We start from the raw sequence: 16,245 nt of genomic DNA on the forward strand, positions 1-16,245 counted from the left end.
ATTCATACACGGGTGTCTGAAAGGAAAGAAAGGGTGGGAGGGAGCTAATCTCTTCAGACGAAGCCTTCGTATAATTATGATAGAACTTCACTTAAGGTAAGTTCGTTTAATCATCAATTATACTTCGCTTCGTCTTCGAGATTAGGATACTTGTAGATCTTTAGAGATATGACATTTGTAAAAAAAAATATCATAATAGATATATTCATATAATCAATTTAATCAATTATATCAATATAACAAAACGTAACAGCTTAATCTTAAGCAATAAAGAGTAAATCAAAGAATTAAATTAACTCATATTATTATTTCCAAAGAAAATAAAAATGCATTTTAAATGTATTAAGAATTGAGATTTAAAATTGAGATTTAAAATTGATATTGCAAAATCATTGCTATTATCAGTTACCTCAACTCTTTGATAAAAAACGTGCGAATGACAAAACTGACCAACGCGCAGTTTTGCGTATTAAATCAATATTAATGGTATTTTCATATGCAGTAGAAGTGGAGGCATGCCTCGTTGAATAAGCTGTAAACATATTAGCTGTAAATATATTAGTGCATATTGCACTTTTATTCAAAACTTCCTTTATCCAACGACTGATTGATTGTGAACAAACTGGTTTATATGGACTTTTTAATCTGATAAACAGTTGATCATTGTTTCTTACAGAAATTGTCCAATTGACATACACTAATAAGGCCTCTGTCGGGTATATTTCTGGTTTTTTTTTTTTTTTTTGAAAAAAGGTACTTATAATTAAGGAGGGTTGAAAAAGAGCCAGCGCGTGAAGTTTTAATCAAATCTGGTATTTTTATAATAATTCTGTCATCAGCTTTAATTTCAATATTCTGCATATTAATTTTACTTCGTTACAAGATCTAGTAATGTTACAATTTTTTTTGTTAGTTTTTCCATACTAATCTCATCATTGGGGTACCAGCTTTCCAAAAAATTGAATACAATTGAAGGATTCCAAGTAACATTATATTTTTGCAAAGATGGGCGTAGCCGGTAGAAGCCCTTAAACAATCTAGTTAACCTATCATCTGTGCTTATCTTTGTGTTTACAATTAAAGATAAAGCAGATCTATAACTGTTTAAAGTACTATGCTGAATTCCTTTATGAAACATTTCAGTTAAGAAAGTAATTACATGGGTAACTGCAGCTTCATAAGGATCAATATTGTGATTGTTACAAAAAATTAACCATTTTTTAAATACAACACCATATTGTTTAACAGAAGTGTCTGATATTGACGCACTCATGATGTCTAATACACTTTGTGGGACCCCTCTTCGTGAAAAAACGCTGTGCGGATAACTTCGCGGCTACTAACGTGACTTTGTGTTGCGATTGGCTGTTAGGAACAGATAATAACACGTCTGTATTGGTTCCAAGTATTAACATATCATTACATTTTTTTTTAAAGTGGGAACCACGGTTAAGTAGGCCAGAGGGGAATAACTACTATGCCTTCAGCTTTATCTAAAACTAGTGTTTTGCTCGGTGCGCGAGCTGCTAAAGCAGCTCGCGTGACGTGGTTATGTTAACTTTATTATATTTAACCAAATTTATTTATTAAAGATACACAATTCACCACAAAAACCCACAAAACGACACCCATATCGATTTTTTTCTTAAAAAATGCATGTTCGCCATCTTGGATTTCAAAATAAATGTCGTTACCAAAATCAGCACCCTGGAAAACTCTGAAAACGACATCCATATTATTTTTTGTAGATTAGGATTATAATTTAGTAGGGTGCGTGGGTGCGCGGACCACTAAAGTGGTCCGCGAGCATGCAGAGTTTATTCCACCGAGTAGACCTTCGGACCCTGATCATCTTTTGCCAAGAAACCACTCTTCCATCTTTTATAGCCTCCGAGATAGACATCGACGAAATTTATACGGCAGCCATCTTGTTTTTCCAAAATTTTCCACTTTTCCTATTAATCGTTTACTACATTCTTCAAAGATTGCGAGTTTCAACGAAATCGGTTGGAAAACAAAAGAGTTGCAAAAATCACGTCGGCCGCCATCTTGTTTTTCTGAAATGTCATAATTTTCCCTTACTCATATCGCACATCCGAACATATCTCCCATACATCAATGTATCGTTTTCCGTCTCTTTCTAGGAGAATGAGACATTCATAATCGCCATACAAAATGTATGGAAAAATAAATTCCGCCATTTTGAATTTTTTTTCTATTCATCGAGTAGACCTTCGGATCCTGATCACCTTTTGCCAAGAAACCACACTTCCATCTTTTATACCCTCCGAGCTGGACACCGGTGAAATTTGTATGGCGGCCATCTTTTCTTCGCCATTTTGAATTTTTTTTCAGCTTTTTGGCAATTGGATGACGTCATGAATGACATTTGCTCGAGCACCCCCCACCTATCTTCAATACCTTAAGCGGGCCCTTCACCCGTCTCCGATATCCTCAATCATCAGCTCTCTCCATAATTTTGGCTTACTAAGTTTTTATTTTCTATACGACACTATGAGTGGAAAAAAAAATTTTCATACAAAATTTTACAGGAGTTTCTTAGTTGAAAATCTCGAAAATCTCCCCAAAAGTGGCAACACCGGTTGCATATCTCCATACTGCCAGCCGAGATACACAATCGAGTCATACATATTGACTTTCCAAAATGTTGCCAACTGCCTCAAAAACGTGATCAAAATTTCGAAAAATTAAAAAAAATACAAAATGGCCACCAACTCGTTTCACAGAAAGATTTTACACGGTTTCATAATTTTCCTATTAACTACAGGATATACCGCTCCCGATGACGTTTCAATCTTTCCTCTCGCTCGCACCCACGCGAAAGGGGATACCGTGAAAAAGACCATGCCAAAAATCACTTTTTCTTTGATAAATTCCAGTGTTGCCAGTCTTCGGTGACAAAAATACCCAAATGTCATTTGTACGAGCAAAACATATAATCGCTCATACTCGGATTTAGCTAAAAGTGCGTATTTCGATTTTTTACAATTTCCCGAAAATCTTGAAATTTCCCTAAAAATGGGGTAATTTTTTCCCACCGATCTATACCTCGAATCTATACGTACAACCGCTTCATAGAAGCCGAATCACTCCGATGTTGCCAACTTTGAGATATTTAACTTTTAAAATTGCGTTTTTTCGTACCTCCAACATAACGGCCGCCATGACAGCCGCCATCTTGAATTTTTAATAACCACTCCCGTTCTGTCAAAATACAGGACAATCGTGGGCGAAACACGAAGAAATCATTATCCTCAACTACCCCGTTTGGGATCTGTGGCACCACGGTTCGGGGTCGAAAAATCAAAATTTTGAAAACGCTACGGCTCGGCCGCCATCTTGATTTTCAGATTTTTTCTACATTTCCCATTAATCGTTTCCTACTTTCTTCAAAGTTTGCAAAATTCAACGAAATCGGTTGAAAAACAACGGAGCTGCAAAAATCACCTCGGCCGCCATCTTGTTTTTCTGAAATGTCATAATTTTTCCCCAGAGGGTTCCCGAAACCAAACACAATTCCCCTACATCATTATATCATTTTCCGTCTCTTTCTAGGAGAACAATTATGTCAATGAGTGAGTGGTAATCGAGCTATATATAGTATAACTAGTTTTTGCTCGGTGCGCGAGCTGCTAAAGCAGCTCACGTGACGTGGTAAGGTTAACTTTATTATATAAAACCAAATTGATTTATTAAGATACATAATTCACCCCGAAAAACCCCATAAAATGACAGGCATTTCTATTTATTGTAGAAAATGTAAGTCCGCCATCTTGGATTTGAAAATAAATGTCATTTTCAAAATCAGCACCCTGGAAAACCCTGAAAACGATATCCATATTATTTTTTTGTAAATTAGGATAATAATTTAGTAGAGTGCGTGGGTGCGCGGACCACTAAAGTGGTCCGCGAGCATGCAGAGTTTGTTTCACCGAGTAGACCTTCGGACCCTGATCATCTTTTGCCAAGAAACCACTCTTCCATCTTTTATAGCCTCCGAGATAGACACCGACGAAATTTGTACGGCGGCCATCTTGTTTTTCCAAAAAAATCCACTTTTTCTATCAATCGTTTACTACTTTCTTCAAAGATTGTGAGTTTCAACGAAATCGGTTGGAAAACAAAAGAGTTGCAAAAATCACGTCGGTCGCCATCTTGTTTTTCTGAAATGTCATAATTTTTCCCTGCTTGCTTTCACCAGCCAAACACATCTGTCCTACATTATTGTATCGTTTTCCGTCTCTTTCAAGGAGAATGAGACATTCAATATTCGCCATACATTTTCTATGGGGAAAAAAAATCCGCCATTTTGAATTTTTTTTCTATTCATCGAGTAGGCCTTCGGACCTTGATCATCTCTTGCCAAGAAACCACACTTCCATCTTTTATACCCTCCGAGCTGGACACCGGCGAAATTTGTATGGCGGCCATCTTTTCTTCGCCATTTTGAATTTTTTTCCAGCTTTTTGGCAATTGGATGACGTCATGAATGACATTTGCTCGAGCACCCCCCACCTATCTTCAATACCTTAAGCGGGCCCTTCACCCGTTTCCGATATCCTCAATCACCAGCTCTCTCCATAATTTTGGCTTACTAAGTTTTTGTTTTGTATCTGACACCATCAGTGAAAAAAAAAATTTTCATACAAAATTTTACAGGAGTTTCTTAGTTGAAAATCTCGAAAATCTCCCCAAAAGTGGCAACACCGGTTGCATATCTCCATACTGCCAGCCGAGATACACAATCGATTCATACATATTGACTTTCCAAAATGTTGCCAACTGCCTCAAAAACGTGATCAAAATTTCGAAAAATTCAAAAAATTACAAAATGGCCGCCAACTCGTTTTGCAGAAATAAATTACATCGTTGTGCAACTTTCCCATTAACTACAGGATATACCGCTCCCGATGACGTTTCAATCTTTCATCTCGCTCGCACCCACGCGAAATGATCGTCCCTGAAAAAAGACAATGTCGAAAATCACTTTTGCTTCGATAAATTCCAGTGTTGCCAGTTCTCGGCGACGGAAATACCTAAATGTCATTTGCACGAGCAAAACACGTAATCGCTCATACTCGAATTTTGCTAAAAGTGCGTATTTCGATTTTTTACAATTTCCCGAAAATCTTGAAATTTCCCCAAAAAATGGGGTAATTTTTTTCCTTCAATCTATACCTCGAAACTATACGTACAATCGCTTCATAGAAGCCGAATCGCTCCGATGTTGCAAACTTTGAGATATTCGAATTTTAAAATTGCGTTTTTTCGTACCTCTAACATAATGGCCGCCACAACAGCCGCCATCTTGAATTTTTAAAAACCATTCCCATTCCGTCAAAATTCAGGATAATCGTAGACGAAACCAGAAAAAAATTATTAGTTTCAATTTCCCGTTTCGGATCTGTGGCGCCGCGGTTCGAGGTCGAAAAATCAAAAATTTTAAAACGCTACGGCTCGGCCGCCATTTTGTTTTTCCAATTTTTTCCATATTTTCTGTTAACCATTTACTACATTATTTAATAGTTGCGAGTTTGAACGGAGTCCCTTAAAAAACAAAGGAGCTGCAAAAATCTTGACGGCCGCCATCTTGTTTTTCTGAAATGTCATAATTTTTCCCCAGAGGGTTCCCGAATCCAAACACAACTCCCCCACATCATTATATCATTTTCCGTCTCTTTCTAGGAGAACAATTATGTCAATGAGTGAGTCAGTGAGTCAGTGAGTGGTAATCGAGCTATATATAGTATAATTATCTTACGAATCATTTTCAAAATTACGGATATTGATGGGAAAGCATAAAAATTTAGTTTTTTCCAATTCAACGTAAAGGAAATTTACTGCTATTGCTCCTGGGTCTCCATGCCAAGAATTATATGCATCGCATTTCTTATTTAGCCTAGTAGCAAATAAATCTATAGCTGGTCTACCAAAGTGTTCTACAATTCTACTGAAGGCATGGACAGTTAGTTCCCACTCGATATCGGGGTGCAATCGTCGCGATTCTGCGTCCGCTAATTCATTATCTTGTGAAGAGATGTAAGATGCATAGACAAAAATGTTTTGTCCTCGCACCAATTCCATAATTTCTTGTTAATATCAGTGAGATGAGGAAATCGCACGCCACCCATTTTGTTGACATACGAAGTTGTATTGTCGATGCGAAGAAGTATCTAACAATTATTTCGACTCTTTGCGAAGACCTTTAAACCGAAATATGCTGCCAATATTTCTAAGTACATGTGCATACATGTACAGTACATGTGCATATTTTTCTCATCTTCACTCCATTTACCATTAGCTTTATCCTTACCACATGCTGCCCCTCATCCTGTTTTACTGGCATCGGAAAAGATTTCTAAACAGTAGGAATCTTCTCTAATAGGTTTAACTGACCTTACAATATGTGTCAGCCACCATTCCAAATCTTTTGCTAAATGTTGAGGAATAGTCATATGACTGTCATAGTCCTCAGTCTTTTCTAGAGCTAGATATTTACATCGTTCGATATTCTTGGTGTAATAACCAACCATATTGAACGGCGGGGCAAGATGAGGAAAGGAGACCTGCTAAACGAGTAAACTGTCGAATTGTACATCGCTTTAATTTTATAAATTTCAATGTTTCTTGTTTTATTAACATCCTCTTTTCATTAGTGAGAGCGATATGAAAATTTCTGGTGTCAATTATAAATCCTAAATATTTACATCTAGTTTTAGGTACAAACGAAATTTTCTCATAGTTAATTATGAAACCTAATGACTCTAAGATATCGATTGTATGAGTTACATTCTGTTAACAAGCGTGAAATGAGTCAGCAATTATACATATATCATCCAAGTAAATGGATGAAATATATCCCAAAGACCGAAGTAAGGATATTACTGGTTTCATTAACTTTGTAAAAACTAAAGGAGCTGTGTTCAATCCGAATGGGAGGACGTTAATTCGTATGTTTTATTGTTACATATGAAACGTAATTTTTTTTTTTTTTTTTTTTTTAATTTTTCATTTATAGGTAATAAAAAATAAGCATCCTTTAAATCTAGCGTACATAAGAACGAATTTCTCGAAATTAATTTTAAAGTTGCTCGTAAGTCCTCCATTTTAAAGTGATTCGTGGATATAAATTTATTAAATGATTTAAGATTTAGAATAAACCCCTTTTTGCCATTCGGCTTAGGTACAAGAAAAATACTTGAAACATATTGCATATTACATGGTATGCATTCAGATATTGCACCGGAATTTAACAATTCATTAATGACACTTTCAAATTCGTTAATTTCTTCCTGAGAAAAAAATTCTAGAGGACGATTTAAATTCCTGTTTCGCGGTTGTGAAAAAAGGAATTTTATAACCATTTTTAATCCACGATAAAATGACGGCGTCATTAGTAATGAGGCACCATCTGTCATAAAAAGCGGCTAGTCTACCAGCGTTGTGTCGTACCTCGACTACCGGCGTGTCTGAGTGCGCGCGGCGGCGGCCGATGCACTCGAGCCCGCGGCGGCGGCGGCGGTGGCGGCGGTGGCGGCGGCGGCGGAGCTTGATACTTGCGAGGCTGTTGCGCTGCAGGCGCTGACCTCCTTGCTGCTCCCGACTGCCTCGCCAGCGGAAGCGGAGCTTTCCCGTTTAAATACCGATATTGATTATGTTGCGACGACACAGTCTTCATTTCTGTTCCTGATTTATGTATTACTTTTGCTGCTTTTAGTGTATCGGCTAATTTTTCGCCAAAGAGAAAACTGACAATTTCAGTGGAGTATAAAAGATCCTTAATCTCTTTTTTAACAGTAGCAGTTACAAAACTTCGGCGAGACATAGACTCGACAAATTGGGAGTCACATAAGAGTTTGGTTGCGTCTAATAAAAGTTTAATGACGTCAGTCTCTTTACTTTGATTTGTAAACATTTTTGTCAAAGCTTGACTTATACAAGTTATAGCAATTGCTTGTTGGTTCTGTTTAACTTCAATAGCTTTCTCCTTTTTATCGAACACCTCAGACAGTGCAGCCTTTATTTCTGCGTTTAATTGGGGAGATTCAATCTTGAGGCAGTTTCCTGGTGGAAAATATTTTTCAAGGAGGAAGGATTTGGCAGACCCGTGGTCGCAATATATTCCCAACGAACAGCTAGTTCAGTTTGTATTGGAGAACTGTATTTTTTATTTTTAGAAGGGGTTTCACCTAATAAATCCAGTATCCAGTATCCAGTAGTTGTTATCCAAAATAATCAGTTGATATTACAGCTGATGTTGAGGGTAAATCGGAAATAATACCCATAATTGGATGATCCAGTTCCACTGGGGACGATTGATTCCTCGTATGCTATCGATGATAACGGCCACGTCTTCTGACATATTTGGTTGATTGTTTACAAATCAGATGATTATTTTAAATCAATTATTAAGCTTGTAACGAAGACACAGGCTCACAACCTGTGCTCAACGATATTGATGTGAAGGTATTATCCTTAAGAGATAAACTCATCACTTTTTTGTAGTAATTAATACAAAGGAAATAGTCTAAATAACTATCCTCAATGTATATTGACGTGAAGGTAACACTCTCTATCGAAGTGTACTCAACACATAATAATATTACTCACGGTGTTCCCAGGCGGTCACCCATCCAAGTATTGACCGCGCCTGATGTTGCTTAACTTCGGTGATCGGATGAAAACCGGTGTATTCAACATGGTATGGACGTTGGCTCTCCCTTATTTTCATACCTACAAATCGATGAGCTTACCTTCTTGTAATGACAACGGCGGATTAGAATTGTCCGAAGATGAATCCGATATTTTTCGAGCACGTTTTTGTATCTTTTTTTCCAGTTTCTTTATTTTTCGCAGAAGATACTCATCACTACTTTTATTTTTGCGTTTAGGCATTATTAATACTCAAATTCACTACGACTTTTAAGAATATCATGTTGAACGGCCAGGCACTAGAACGCGAATGAAAATGACGATCAGTGCTGTCACTATGAGAAGTATCAATCAATCAATCAATCAATCAATTTATTTATTTGCTGATACAGGTATTACAGGTGTAATTATAAAAATAGTCCAGCTGTATCACGCCAAGCTGGCATGCAAATACATTAATTCAAAATAGTGAATAAACAAATTAAATTAAAAGTAAAATTTTCGAAATTAAAAGTTAAATGATGTTATACAATAAAAGGAATTTACAATTCTGAATACTTAATATATTAAAAAAAAAAAAAAAAAAAAATAATAATAATAATAATAATAATATTACAGGTCTTAAAAATATTACAAGATTACATAATAAAACAAAAAAGTCATCTTAGATATTCATCAACACTATAAAAGGTATTCTTAGTTAAATATTCAAATAATTTCTTTTTAAGGCCTTGTATTTTATTTACGTTTACAAGTTCTCTTATTTCCAAAGGTAATTTATTTACAATTTTTACTGCCATAACGTTAAAACTATTACTGATGAGAGCGGTTCTATGTGACGGGAATCTTAATTTATGTTTTTGTCTTTTATTATCAAATTCTGTAAACATATTTTTATTATTCGCTACAAACAAAATAATTTCATAGATATATAATGATGGTACAGTTAATAAACGAAGTTTTTGGAAGTAAGGAATGCAGCTATCTGTCTGGGATAATCTACATATAACTCTCACGCACCTTTTTTGGGCCAGTAACACTCTTTTTATGCCAGATCCATTGCCCCAAAATATTATACCATATCTTAATACAGAGGCTACATGACCATGATAAGCTGTCATTAGTACTTCAGGGCTTACTTTTTTCGCTAAAATGTTCAAACAGTACGCTGCTTGATTGACTCTTTTACAAACATATTCGATGTGTGTTTTCCATGTCAAATTTGAATCGATTTGTAGTCCTAAGAAATTTGTTGTCTCAGTATTATCAATTTTGTTGTCCCTATGGTTAATATTTATGTGATGTTTTTCCTTTTTGTTCCTTATATTTTGGAATGTCATTAATTTAGTTTTACTAAAATTCAATGTCAGTTTATTCGATGTCAGCCATTGTGTTATATTACTTATACTATTATTTATTATGAATTTATGGTCATTTATTGTTTTGTTAATGTATATAACGGTACAGTCATCTGCAAATAGAACCATGGGGTTATCAGTTGATCTTGGCATATCATTTATATAAATTAAAAAGAGAAGAGGTCCTAGTATACTACCTTGTGGAACTCCTTGTGTAAGCAGTTTAGGTTGTGATAGGTATTTCTTTTCTGTTTTACTTTTTTCGCATATTCTATCAATTTGTGTTACTTGACTTCTGTTACTAAGATAGCTTTTTATAAGACTCAGCGCGTTACCTCTAATACCAAACGAGTTAAGTTTGTCTATCAATATATAATGATCCACGAAGTCAAAGGCCTTTGTAAGATCCATATATAATGCTGATACAATTGATTTATCATCAACACCTTTCCCGATTTTCTGGAGGAAGTGGAAGATTGCTAAGTTTATGTTTTTTTTCTTTCTAAATCCAAACTGTTGTTCTGCTAGCATATCGTGTTTCTCTAAGTAGGAGTATAAGCTGTTATAGATTAGTTTCTCAAATATTTTTGAAAATATTGAGATAAGCGCTATAGGTCTATAAAACGCCATATTTTCTTTGTTTTCTTTTTTGAATATGGGTTTGACAATCGATCTCTTTAGTTTTTCAGGAAAGACACCTTCTACAAAACATAAGTTGACTAAATGTGAAAATATTGGGGAGATTATGTTAGCAACTTCTTTGACAACTTTAGTATAGATATCATCATAACCCGTGCTTTTAGTATTCTTTAGGCCTTTTATAACAGTAGCGACATCAGTAGGGATTACAGGTCTGAGAAAGAATGAATTGGGACTGTTAGTGCTTAGGGTAAGACGATAATTCCCGTTATAGTTAGAAGAGAACGAGTAATGTGCAAAATACTCATTAAAGGCTTCTGCTATTTCAGCTGGTTCTGTAATTACTTTGTCGTCAATTTTTATCTGTCGAATATTTTCTTTTGGTAGATTGGTTTTGCTGCGATTTACAACATTCCATATTGCCTTTGATTTATTTTTACTGTTTTTAATATAGTAATCATTTCGCGACTTTTGTGTTAAATTTATTATTTTATTTAATCGTTTAGAGTATATTTTGAAAGATAATTTAGTATTAGTATTTTTAGGTTCTAACCTGTAAGACCATAAGAGTTTTCTCTTTTTTATGCAACATTGTTTTATACCTCTAGATATCCATAGGGGTTTTTTATTAACGAGCACTTTTGTGCGTACGATGGGAAAACAGAGATTATAAAACAACAAAAATATATCATAGAATTCATCAAAAGCTTCATTTGGATTTCCGCGGTCCTCTATTTCAGAGTAATTTAAAGCTAGAAGTGCCGACTTAAATTTTTGTATATTTTCTTTACTGTAGTCACGTTTTTGAACATACCAATATTTTAAATTCGTACTTTTTTTGACAGGGCATTTTAGTAACTGAGCGGTGTGATCTGATATTGCGAAATCGATTATTTCTACTTTACTATTATGTACATTATGTATAATGTTGTCTATGCAAGTCCCGCTGGTTAATCTAGTTGGCTGTCGGATTGATATTTTAAGGTTATGGCTAGTCAGTATATCTTCAAATGTTTGAGATCTATAGTTCTTCTTCAGGTAATCTATGTTAGTATAGTCTATGGTACCTACGAAAAAAGTATTTATCTTGTTTTTTGTATTTCTCAACTTAGTGTATGAAATGGCCACACGGTTCGTGCTACTACAAGTATCCTAATCTCGAAGACGAAGCGAAGTATAATTCATGATTATCAAACGTCCATGGTAGAAATAGGTCCCAATGTACTTCCCCCCACCGCGATCTTGCACCGCCTGAATCTATAGTAGCTCCCTGCGATCCGTTTGATGTAGTATGTCCACCTAATAGGGTTTTATTATTAACATAATATTTAATTATTTAAGTAAGAAGATATCTATTTTTAATTTAAACCAATTCAATATTTAGCAAAATCAAATCGTTATTCGTGCATTCACACCTTATAGAATTCGAATTTGCGGAAAATAAATTAGGTACACGTTCAATACACGTACTCGTACGACGATGTAAGATGTAGATGCGAGTTTAAAGTTATTTTTATGTAACCAAGGTATTTTACAGGTTCATATTAAATATTTTCTAGTTTCCTTCGAGTATTAGGTACTCATAAACGCCACAGTAATTAGGTCCACACGTAATTGCGGCAAATTACCTACCTGACGATACCACTTCACCAACGGCTGCTGCGGTCAAAGAGCGTGATAACTTTTTATCTGAAGAAGCAATGAAATTGTCTTTTATTATCGCATCTAGTTTTTTAGATAAAAATCAATCAATTCACCATGCTTTTATTTTACGTAATAAAACAAAGCAATGTTACTCAATTTGTCTTTTGGTAAAGTATTTATTTTTAATAGTGATAACTTACCAAAATAATGTACCTATCTCAGTCTATGTACATCGGTCTCGGTGGATGTAGTAAGTATTTAAAATGTCTTTGTCGGTTTGTCTCGGATAGAGTCTTGATCCATCCATATGGATTATGGATGGATCAAGACTTACATCATCATATACAAGATATACTTCCATCATATTATTTTAAATACAATATTGTGTCTGTCTGTTTGTCTGCTAGCTTTTCACGGTCCATCCGCTTAACTAGTTTTGACGAAATTTGAGTTTCATGAGATTTTTAAAACGCCTAAATCCACGCTGACGAAGTTATCTCAAAAATATATACTTTATTAAAAACAAAGTTCTCTTGACTCCTACACACTTTACCAACTGGTAAAAGGTGACGAAAATACCTACATAGTGTTAAAAGAACATTGGGTTCGTTCCCGTGATCTACTTCGCACGGTGCTGAGATAACATTCGTAATTTGTATTGTTTTATATTACTGAGTCAAAAATTACGTGAGTTACGATTTCGGTATGAACATAATAATTTTTAACGAATTAAAAAAAAAAAACGAAAAGAGACGTTAAATTCACTGCGCATTTTTTTTTCTAACATGACTTACGAGTATGGACACCGATTTTTGGACCGATTTGGATGATTTTTCTTTTATGCAATCAATGAACTCTTCCATCACTTAAATATTTTTTTGGTTCGGTACATTAATCTAGCAAATCAATTAATTACAATTAAAATAAACAAAACCAATTTTTAAACCATTTACTTTTTATTATCAAGTACTCATAAAGAAAAGGTCTAGATTAGCTACTATTTTCTTGAGTCCATGGGCATATAATCATACACACTGAGGTCGGTTGGTTCTTTGCTGCTTCACAAGTTTAAGAACATTACGGAGAACTCTGAGACATGCAAGTTTCCTCGCGATGTTTTCATTCACTAATAAAGCAATGATGTTTTATTGTTTAAAAAACGCACATATCTCTTAAAGTTAGTGGTACATGCCCAGCATCGAGCCCACGACCTCGAATAGGAGTCGACGACAAATAGGAGGCTGACGTCTTACCCTATCGCCTAGTAGGTTACAACATACTATTATAGGTATAGCTATAGGCAACTCTTATTAGTACAGCAATGTTCATATACTTAGCCTTTTTCCTTAAAACTACACCATGTTACCAGTTGCAGTATGTACCTATGTGCGAATTGCATAATATCCCGACATGAAATGAACTTATCTAACCATAAGGCGTTGTACCTTAATCTAAAAATCTTCCAGGGTCTGTGCGTCAGATAAGAATGTTTCCACAACCACGTTTTAAAAATAACAATGAAACATGCCATAATGCAAAATGGTTCTCATAAAAGAGATCTGCCTTTTGTAAAATGCCTCATAAGCAGCGAGATGCATTTTAGAGATCCCGCAACTAATGGAATTTGCGACCCTTCATAATATGGTCCCTTCGATTTGTTATATGTCAATTTTGATTTTTTTCATTTTTTAATCCAGATACAAGTTAGCCCTTGACTGGAATCTCGCCTGGTGGTAAGTGATGACGCAGTCTAAGATGGAAGCGGGCTAATCTGGAAGGGGGTATGGCAGTTTTTATTAAACCTATACCCCTTTGGTTTCTACACGGCATCGTACCGGAACGTTAAATCGCTTGGCGGCTTGGCTCATTAAAGTATAGCAGCCTTCCTAGGCTATTGACAAGCTATGAATCAAAAAAGATTATTTTTATTGAACCTATCAGGTCATTTGTTTCATTATATTATACCTGACGGAGTGAGAGGGTGTTATCAGGTTATCGTGGGCATATTTTCACTTTTTATTACTTTGTAGGCGCTTCTAATGATTATTAAGATTGAAGCATGATCTAGCCACTAGTAAACCTGGATAATAACTAACCGGATACGTCAGGATAGCAACCTTTAGATTAACCGAGCTTTCGTGGGCGTACTAACGATATTCTTGGACTATCAAGTGATATTGAACTACCTTCGACTACAACCATGATAACTCTCACTTACTGCATGTCACAACTACCAGCGTAACTAGGTAAACCTAACCTAACCTACCTAGACCGGCTCCTCCACCCCTACACCGGTCCCAAACCGACCATCTAACCTAATCACCACAATATCAACTCGTCTAACCAACAGTACCACTTTAGGTAACCACAATTCTACAGTACGACAGACTATGCCTACTGAGAAGTGTCCTCGGCAACAACCGGACGAATAATGCCCCGCTACGCACAGCGTGTCTGATTTTATAGTCCAACGACGACAGTGGGGAGATGACGTAATGCTCAGTGAGCAAAGTGTTGACAGCTAAAAGTCGGTACCGCCGACATACCAAAACTTACAATAACAACAACAATTAGTCATGTCTAAATCGACTCTGAGGGTATTTTAGTACTTGATGAACAAAGTAATGTTTAACTTTTGATTTGAATAGTTTGATTATTAGTAACTATTAACGCGTTCGCGCCGACACGGCCATACTGACAGGCGGTGCGCGCTCTGCACCTGCCTAGCGATTGATGTTGATTCTGAAACTAAAATACATTCTCTTCTGAGTTTGGTATCTGTCAGCATCAAATGATGCTTAGTTATATTTGTAGTAAACCAGCACATCTTCAATGTTTCTGGTTTTTGAGCTTATTTAGTAACAAGTAAAATCTCGTTAGTATTTGTGTGTGTGTGTGCGTGTGCGCGCGTGTGTGTGTGTGTGTGTGTGTGTGCGTGCGTGTGTGAGTATGTGTGTGTGTGTGTTTCGTGGATAACTCGTGGATAGAACTCGTGGATTTCTCGTAGATAAACTAGTGGATTTCTCGTAGATAAACTCGTGGATTTCTCGTGGATTGTCTCGTAGATAAACTCGTGGATTTCTCGTAGATAAACTCGTGGATTTCTCGTAGATAAACTCGTGGATTTCTCGTGGATTGTCTCGTAGATAAACTCGTGGATTTCTCGTAGATAAACTCGTGGATTTCTCGTGGATTGTCTCGTAGATAAACTCGTGGATTTCTTGCAGATAAACTCGTGGGTTGTCTCGTAGATAAACTCGTGGATCGAACTTGTGTCTGTGTGTGCGTGTGTGTGTGTGTGTGTGTGTGTGTGTGTGTGTGTGTGTGTGCGTCTGTGTGTGTGTGGCTCGTGTAAAAGAGTCTCGTAGATAAACTCGTGGATTTCTCGTGGATTGTCTCGTAGATAAACTCGTGGATTTCTCGTGGATTGTCTCGTAGATAAACTCGTGGATTTCTCGTGGATTGTCTCGTAGATAAACTCGTGGATTTCTCGCAGATAAACTCGTGGATTGTCTCGTAGATAAACTCGTGGATAGAACTTGTGTGTGTGTCTGTGTGTGTGTGTGTGTGTGTGCGTCTGTGTGTGTGTGGCTCGTGTAAAAGAGTCTCGTAGATAAACTCGTGGATTTCTCGTGGATTGTCTCGTAGATAAACTCGTGGATTTCTCGTAGATAAACTCGTGGATTTCTCGTAGATAAACTCGTGGATTGTCTCGTAGATAAACTCGTGGATAGAACTTGTGTGTGTGTGTGTGTGTGTGTGCGTGTGTGTGTGTGTGTGTGTGTGTGTGTGTCTGTGTGTGTGTGGCTCGTGTAAAAGAGAAAACTTGCTATAATCAAAGGCTCGGCTTTTCCTGATTAACTTTTAGTAAAAGAGTTCATTACGTAACAAAGTACAACGCTAGTGCTAAACAACAAGTTCATTGTTGACA

The 16,245-nt window shown here is 36.2% G+C and overlaps 1 protein-coding gene and 1 pseudogene across 1 annotated transcript in view; one reads left to right on the forward strand and one right to left on the reverse strand.

Moving 5' to 3' along the window:
• The window catches only part of LOC123871100 (glucose dehydrogenase [FAD, quinone]), a 53,557-nt gene that overhangs the window by 11,682 nt on the left and 25,630 nt on the right, over positions 1 to 16,245 (forward strand). The gene's annotated exons all lie outside the window — the stretch shown is intronic.
• On the reverse strand, positions 8,616 to 8,736 carry LOC123871494 (annotated as a pseudogene).

This window comes from Maniola jurtina, chromosome 13, assembly GCF_905333055.1.
Source record: "Maniola jurtina chromosome 13, ilManJurt1.1, whole genome shotgun sequence".
Lineage (NCBI taxonomy): Eukaryota > Metazoa > Arthropoda > Insecta > Lepidoptera > Nymphalidae > Maniola > Maniola jurtina.